The sequence below is a fragment of the Podarcis melisellensis genome (assembly GCF_964234715.1).
Source record: "Podarcis melisellensis genome assembly, chromosome: 6".
NCBI lineage: Eukaryota > Metazoa > Chordata > Lepidosauria > Squamata > Lacertidae > Podarcis > Podarcis melisellensis.
In genome coordinates, this window is record NC_138538.1 from 13868588 (window position 1) to 13877691 (window position 9104).

Here is a 9104-nt window from a genome sequence, read left to right on the forward strand (position 1 = left end):
GACACTGTTATTTTAAGGTGCAGGATTGCACATATAGTGCATTTGTGCTGTTTGTGGACATTTCTGCAATCGATTGCTTTCTTAAGCTAATTCGCAGTCGCAGTACGGAATGCAGGAAAAAACTGCTTTAGTGCTGTGTGTGAAAACACCCCTGTGCTTTGAGACTTTTAACATCCTTCAGGTTTCAAAATCTTCCAGTGAACATTGATATCTGAAAGTATATGGTGTACAGTACAGTGGTACCTCGGGTTACATAGGCTTCAGGTTAGATACGCTTCAGGTTACAGACTCCGCTAACCCAGAAGTAGTGCTTCAGGTTAAGAACTTTGCTTCAGGATGAGAACAGAAATCATACTCCAGCAGTGCAGCAGCAGCAGGAGGCCCCATTAGCTAAAGTCGTGCTTCAGGTTAAGAACAGTTTCAGGTTAAGTACGGACCTCCAGAACGAATTAAGTACTTAACCCGAGGTACCACTGTACTGGTTGCTTGGTCACAGGAAATTGCAGGTTCAGATCCTTCCTTAGTGGTGAACCTCAGTAGACAGCCATATGCCCAAATAACTATTTCTCAAATCACCTGGATGTTTTGCTGCTTAAACGCCTAAGCGAAGAGCAATATTCAAATATAACACATAACAATATCTTACAAGATGGTTTGTGGAGAAGGATGGGCTGTGTGTTAATTCACTTCTTCTAGATGATGTAGGAGAGAAAAACTGAACACACTTCCTGGCTATATTTGAGAGTCTGAGAAAATATTTACAGCATGCAAAAAGTTCACTGTGTTCTAGTATATTAATATTTTTGGCCTTCTGTCAACTTTCCAGTACATTCCCCCCCCTTCTTCTTGCAGTGGCTTCATAAAACATTTCAACAACAAAAGAAGCCAACTGTCTCTTTCACTTAAACGGTCCCTCCTTCAGCTGAGATGGCTCAGTCGGCAGAGCATGAGACTCTTAATCTCAGGGTTGTGGGCTTGAACCCCACACTGGGCAAAATATTCCTGCACTACATGGGGTTGGACTAGATGACCCTCGTGGTCCCTTCCAACTCTATGATTCTATGAGAGACATGCTCTCTCGCCTTGCCCCCCACAAGGCATCTGGTTGGCCACTGTTAAAACAGGATGTTGGACTAGATTCCTGACCCAGCAGGGCTCTCCTTATAGTCTTAAAAACCGCCTGCCCACATCTGTGGAGCCGTAATAAGTGCAAGCTTTAAAATGTTTGATTTTTGCTCAAAGTTTGTTGTAAACACATATTGCAGTGTCTAAGGTGTGTTTTTTTCCATTTAAGAAAAACCATAGGTATTTCTATCCACACTTGAGCCATCATAAATCCTCTGCTTCTTATCTGTATTTTACCTTCGCTGTCAGAGGCGATATGCTTTCTGGGTAACAGAAGATTTCTGGAAGTGCTTGTGTGGTTTAAGGTTAAACACTGCAGTATACCTTCGACTATTACTTCCAATACGCAGTAGAATTTATTTATAGCAAAATAATGCAACTGTTTCCCACAGCTAAATAAGTGATAGAATTGTTATTTCACAGTTTCACAATACTTCTGACCACTCAGAAATCCAAGAGAATATCCTAAAACCACCAGATTATGAATGGAATTGTGAGGTCACAATGATATTTACCAAAGGTTATCCACTGTCCTGTTTAATTAACTCCTGCTGCTCACACACTCTTTATGTCTCCTTAATACACCCTGCCACATCGTATGGGAGGGAAATGATTGTTTAATGAAGGCAACCAAAATCAGAGTTACAGTGGCAGCTCCTTAAGTGTTTTTAATTCCCTTTGATAGGGAATAAATCTTTGCACTAAGTTGGGGAAACAGGCATTATAAATATGTAACTCCATCTGCATGTTATAATTTGTATAGTAGGTATGTAAAACTCAAATACCTTAACCAGGAAATGTTCTTGGGTCACACACAGCATCCCCTGATCCCATGTCAGTCCTACTTGGATTTGCAATTCATTTCTTTGCAGCTCTTCTAGCATCTTTACCTGCCTTGCCCAAATATCCGTCTTTCCCTTACAATGGCGACATTATTTATGTTTGGTCCCAAACATACGTATTCATATGCTTTTGGTACTAGTACTTTGGTTATTTCCTCTGAGCTCCTTTGGGAGAAAGGGTGGGGTGTAAATTTAATAAATAAAACAATGATTCAGTATACCTTCCTCCATAAACGTGCCTTGGGTATATTAACGATGCATTCATCATCTGATCCCATGGAAAGGAGACTCTCAATACATTCCATCAATATACAGTATCACCGTATCCACGCTGCCAGTTTTCTGTTCACAATTGCTGTTGTGTGCACAGTTGCCACTTAAAAATTATCCTTACCAGACGATGTACTGACTGCTGTGTTTACCTTTTTGCTATGAACTTATCCAGAAGACAAACTCCTATGATCAAGTTATGTCCTACAATCTCTTTTTCAATCCCCATGATTGTAATCTATATTTGGAAGAACGGAGATAAGCTTTGGTAAGCCTCTAATTCTAATATGGTGGCCAGATGGAAAGGAGGGAAGCTGAACCTTCCACAGTTGGGTAGGAGAAGACATTTTGGACAAAGAGGTCATCAACACCAAGCCCATTTCACAAGAGCAACTCCTTGGATGAAAACTTCATGAATTACCTTCCCCAGTTGTAATCTGCACCACTAGATTGAGTAGCAGCCCGACAGTCTATCTTCTAGAGCAGTGGTGGCCAAACTTGGCCCTCCAGCTGTTTGGGGGCTACAATTCCCATCATCCCCACTGGTCCTGTTAGCTAGGGATGATGGGAGCTGTAGTCCCCAAACAGCTGGAGGGCCAAGTTTGGCCCCACTGCTCTAGAAGATAGACTGTTCTAGAGTGATGATCTCAAAGGAACAGGAGGAGTCCATCATCATAGCTGGCAACAGTTTGCTACAGCTGCAAATAATGTCATCTGCTCTATTGCAGGTTTTTACACTGGGATATTCATGACCATCATAGTTTCACAATAATACTAGGCATCATCAGAGCTCTTTTAGAGTGTTCTGAACACATGCCATAGATTAATCGAGGAACACAACTTGTATGATAGGTCGGTAGTAACACGATCCCCACATTGTAGAGGAGAAAGTGGCTTATTTAATGAGTTCATGATAGAGAACTGATGTTGTGGTTCGCAGCATGGCCTCTTTGCCACTACACATTACTTACTTGTCAACAGGACCCAATGGACCCAAAATGGCCATAACTCTTGAGTGTCAGAAATTTGGTGAATCCCAACTAGTCGATGGAAATTTTGGGAATGCCTCAAACCTCAAGACATACTGCACCTGTGCAAGACTGCCAGCGTTCCCCAGAGAATGTCTAACCAGTGAGGACATACATCAGCAAATCCTATCATTCTCAACATTCCTCTGTGATGGTTGGGATTCACATAGTGCTGTTGGGATTAGGCCATAAGAGTTTACATCACCACTTTGCCAAGGTGCCGGCGGTGTTTTGATTATAGTTTCCATCATTGTTCAACGGTGACTTTGTTGAAAGAGGTTACCGATGCAAGAAATTCAAAGAAAGGATTCTCTCACCAAATTTTGAAAAGAAACATGCACAGTCCCAGCATCTTCCGGTTATATGCCTTTGCTTCGCATTTGGGAGAGTTCCTGCATTCCACCATATGCTTCAGCACCTCAACAAACAGCATGAATTAAAGATGCTTTTGGAAAACTTAACTTCCGATTTCATGGTTCCAACGAGTTGGAGTCAAACTCTTAATGCCATTCTAAAGTAGTTTTTCGTGTCTCATACAGCATGCATTTCAAATCAGCAGAGAGATGCTTTTTCCCTCTTCTTTTGATGAAAAGCAGGAGGTCTAAGACATTTTAATGGCTTTCATACTTTACTTTCCAAATATATTATTGCAGCACAATAGTTTCTTTGCATGAGAATTGCTTAAATGATTCAAAATGGATTGGAAAAAAAATATTTCTAGTTTTAATTTTATGCGTGGAACATTAATGAGCAGTGCCCCTCAGAGGCTTGCTGTCAGTTTAACATATTCACAATAATCTCAACACAGATGTTATTCCATCTAAATCCTTTTAGAGGAAAGGGAACGGTAATCTTTTTTCCTTGGGAGATGTTAGAAAATATATTGTTGAAATTTCAGTTTGACTCCAGTATGCTATCTAAATATTTCCTGTAAAAATGAAGCCAAGTGTTTTTGTACAAATCTGAACTCTCGTAAGCTTAACAACAAACTATATTTTAATAGTTTCATGCTAGGCTATTCACCACATCTATGGTTGCAAGCAGTGAAGGGCATCATTGGGCTTTTAGGGGTCTCCCCATTAAAACTTCAAATATCAAGTTCTAAATACTACAAAACAACTGTACCATGATGAAACCATTGTCATTATCCATAGAGAAATAACCATACCTGAATAGGGATGTCAGAAAATTCCAGCAGAAACTGAAATGAGATAGGAAATTGCCAATGCTCCCTTACTCATCCCATGTCCAGAATGGAGCTCTATCCAGCAATGAGCGCTCCCCACATTAAATGGGGGGCGCCCTTTGCATGGTCATGCGCAGCCCCCTGGGCCCTATGCAGCACCATTAGCACAGGCTTGGCTTTGCCTTCTCAAGGTGGGATACCTGGAGGTCTCCGCCTACCTCAGCCAGTTGCCCAATCCCACCTGGGGAGGTGTTGCCAAGGTGATCAGGCCAGGTAGGGGGAGGGACCACCTGCCCACACAATAGGGAGAGGATCTTACCTGGGAATCGTCAGTTGGCTCCAGAGCTTCTCCCACCCTACCCACCCTTTATTAAGACTTCTTTTGCAGGTTAACCTTTTCTCCACTGGTACACAGGCGCTGCTATGTCAAGGTCGCTGTTGAAGGGCCGGAAAGGAATTCTCCTGCATTGGCAGGTTTGCGTTTCCCATAGCAAAATTTCACAACTTTGGTGGTATCAGGCCTTGGGTGGAATCCTTTAGTCTACCTTCCCTAAATGGGGGTGGGCATGTAGTGGTGACCCACACCCCCTCCTCTTTGCGACGGTGATACCAGGGTTCCCCGTTAAAGGGGTTGTTTTGAGGGGAGGCTTTGGCCGTATGCCTAGAGGTTGTCATTGCTCTCCCCTGCGACGGCGGCATAATGGGGGCAGGCTCTCTCTGCTTGAACATGTGTTCTCCAGAGCCAGCCCATTCCCCCTGCAACACTGGATAACCCTGATGTTCCCCAGATCCCCGGCAGGGGACTGGGAGGGATAAACGCCCAATGCCTGAGCCAAGGTCTACCCACATCTGAAACATAATAAAGTTGTGGCCAATTTTAATCCTATAGCACGTTGTCTTGAGTCATTATTCCACACGGGGGCCGCCCAGGGTTTGGGGGACACCCCCTGTCCAAGCAAAAACAATTGGCTGCTGTTTTTAGTCTGCAAAAGATATGTAATTGAAGGCTCCCCCTGCCCCTAATTTTGCATTCAACAATGAATGACCTTTACACCCCCTTTCTCTTTTTATAGGTATTTTCTTCTTTCCGACTTTGTTCTTTTTAAGACTAAGCAGCCGTCTTATCTTATTATCTTATAAAAATATACTTTGTAATGGGCATGTATGTTAGTATACCTATGAATAAGTATAAATAAGTTAATTAAAAATAGATTACATTCAATTCTGACAGGAAGATGAATGCCGTAGCTTTTTGTCAGAAGCCAAACTGCAGCAGAAGGGAAACAGCTCTGCATGGGATGAACAGAAAACCGAGTGGAAAGTTGGAGCGGAAATCAATGCCTTCTTTCATCCCTGTACGTGGGCAAGAAGTATATCACAACCAAAAAGAGATGTCCCTAATGCAGATTTAAAATTCTAGTTGATCTTATGAAGGCTGGAAAGATTTCAGACTGGCTTCTTTAGGAAGCCTTTAATTGGTGATGCATTGATGGAAGCTTCAGTTTGCTTTCAGTAAGAAGCTGCTTCTATGAAGTCCTGGACATCTCATCAAGAATACCTGGCGCTGAAGAAAGGCCCCTCGACCCTTTCTCGCAGGGAGGCAGAGGCTATGGTGGAGAACTTTGCCTGGTTTAAGCATCTCACTGATCCGAATACTGAGGAAAGTATGGGTACAAATCTGAAGAGGTAGTGTTGCCCTGGTAGGAGGCATTGTGGGAACCCCAAAGCCAAAATTTATCAGTGCATTGGGTATAGTTTCCCAGCCATCCTTTGTCAATGTGGTACTTAACTTGGGGCCAATACTTCCATTTGGAATTCCATACTCCAGTGGAATGACAACAAAAACATAGGCCTTTTGTGGTTCTGGTGTATTGGATGTATCGGTAGGGGATGTCCTTCATTTCAGAAGGTGGGGCTGCAAAGAGGCCACTCTGATTATAAAGCAGGCCTGCCAAAACAACATCAGGATCCTTGATTAATCCTGGTATAAGGGACATGTCTGCTACCTTCCTTGGGTGTTCATAATATAAGGTAGCATTCTCCCCATATATTTGGAACATGTGTTCAGCATACTTTATAAAGGCATTACCCACTACCATTGGGCCTCTCTGGAGCCACAAGCACATCAAGATCAACAGAAGCTGGCTGGCCAATAATGAGGTGCGTGGGGTGGAGTAGGGTGGCAATTCATTGTCCCCCGTACCCACCACCTGAGACAGTGATCTCAATCTGTCTAATTCCTGGGCTGGCCCTGAGGTTGCTTCTACTGCTCTCTCACAAATGCTGCCTGAGGCGGTCTCCTTACCCTGCCCAATAGGGGAGCCTGTCCTGCCTCCAGCTCAGTCTCTCAGCCACTATTCCATAGCAGCTTCTAAGGTGCTTCCAGATGACTTGTTTGTTGAGCATTCTTCCTGATTTGTTTGAGGGGAGTCTAGACGATGTTGTGTCAAAGCAAGTGAATTTCCCCGTCACTTTCCTTCTTGCAAAAGCTCAGATGTTCAGGAGAAGCAGGATTATTCTGTAAGGCCTCCCAGTCCACTATAATTGTGAGACTTTGATCTGCCAGAGTGTGAGTCCCACCTGAAGATAGTGACTGCCTGGAAGCACCCCTTTCTTTAGCTGAACCAATTTTGCCATTTCTTTTTTGGGGGGGCTTGATTATGCAGTGGGAATTCAGCTGCTACCCTTGTAAAAAAAAAAAAGGAGTTACAGACCAAAGTTTATTGTCCGATTTAACAGAGTTAATATAGAAGCAACAGAATGCATTTAAAAAAAAAATCAGAGGAATCTATTTAAAGAGAGAAAGGGGGAAAGGTTATTTCTATCTTTCTTTCATGCTTGTTTAGAAATACATACCTTATTTTAAAATCAGATATACTAAAGAAATGCACAAAGGTGGCTGGCCAGATGTAGGCAGTAGCTCCATGCAGAATACTTTTCCTTTAACATTTAGGTGTTTCCGAGTTCTGCTCAAATTTGTATAATCCAGCCACTAAATTTTTCAAACCTCTGATGAATGTTTTATTATTTGAACTTGTAAATGTAATATTTTGACATGTGGTTAAATATTTAGAGAAATTTGTTCTAGATACTCAAGTATAAAATATTCCTTTGCATTTTATAAGGGGGAGAAGTGCGTAATAAGCCGCAAGTTCCATGCAAGGTGCTTTTGAGAGCGTGCTGTTGACCTGCAGGATTGACAGACACGTCTGAAGCGTAAGGCTGTCAAATCGACTTCTGAGCTTGTGAGGTGCTGCTGTTTGCGTCCTCCGATCTTGTTGTTTATCTGAACTTTAAAGCATGCCATTAGAAAGATTTGCAGATCCCAAAGAAAGTTGGAAATGAATTATGGAGCACAGCCAGTTGTCAGTGAAGTTGACTTTTTATTCATGGCAGCGAACATATACCCAGCAACACTTTCAGTGGGTCTTGGCCTATGGAGCAGTTGCCAGAACTGATGGTCCCTGCCTTCTAACTCCAAGACTCAAGACTCATCCTCTCCCAGATGTTTCCCAAGCAGTCTCAAACTGTGTCTGGGCATATTTAATCTTTGTTCTATGCACCACTCTGCACGTTCTTGGAGATAAGTGGGGAGGGGAGCTTGTTGCAATCGGAGAGCCAGGCCCCTTATATTCTTCTGCAGCCTCTTTCCCCCCACCCTCCTCTGCTTCAGCCTCTGAGTTGGAACTGTTCCCTGTCACAGGCTCTCCCTGCTCACTAAATCCTGTCGCCCCTTCAGCATTCAACAACTTCTCCCACTCTTCTCCCTCTGACCTCTCCTTGGTGTCCCACCACCAGTCCCCTGGCTCTGAGCCTTCTTCCTCTGGGGTTCCCCTTGGGGGTTCCCCGGCTGGTGCCTCTAATCCATCCAGTCTCTGACACCTGGCAAACTTAGTCTTGGAGCTTGGCAGCATTGTCCCCACTCAGCTTTGTGTGGCTCGCATTGTCTGGGTAGCTGGTAAACACCCAAAGAGGGCATTTTGTGCCAGTGCAAAGACTGGATTGCGGCTTAAAGTCTTTCTTTTGAGTACAAAGGGATGTGGCTCCTTTATTCTGCCACAATGTCAAGGAAAGTGCATCAGTAATCATAATACGTAACAAAATCGGAAGTGCACAACTGCAAGCCAATTAGAACAAAGTTCTCATTTTCCAAAAATGACGTTTCCCTTTTGAGAAGCCCTGTTGAAAAATCATCAGCAGAAATTATTATACAACACCTAACAGGAATACTGATTAGGAGGAATGAGCTATGTACGAAAGCAAAGTGAGTGGCTAGAAGTTCAATAAATTTCTGTACAAAAAACACGGGGGGAGGGAATTGGAAATAATATCCTGATGCTTTAAGCCTTGATGGCAAGAGATGTATTGGTTTAATATCTCTTCCAGCACATGTTACAAGAAGGTGTGGTTCTTCATTTAAAAACAAAATGGAAGACTGTTTTCTTCCCAGCAATTGTCTAATCTGTATGACGTTTAAGCAGGTTGTGATTGAAGAATGAAAAGATTAAAACATTTTTTAAAAAATTGTTATTGTTATTATATTTGTATACCGCTGTTCATCCAAAAATCTCAGGGTGGTTTACAGCATAAAACACAACATAAAAAATATATAATAAAACAAAATCTAAAAAATACCCCCTTCCCACAAACATA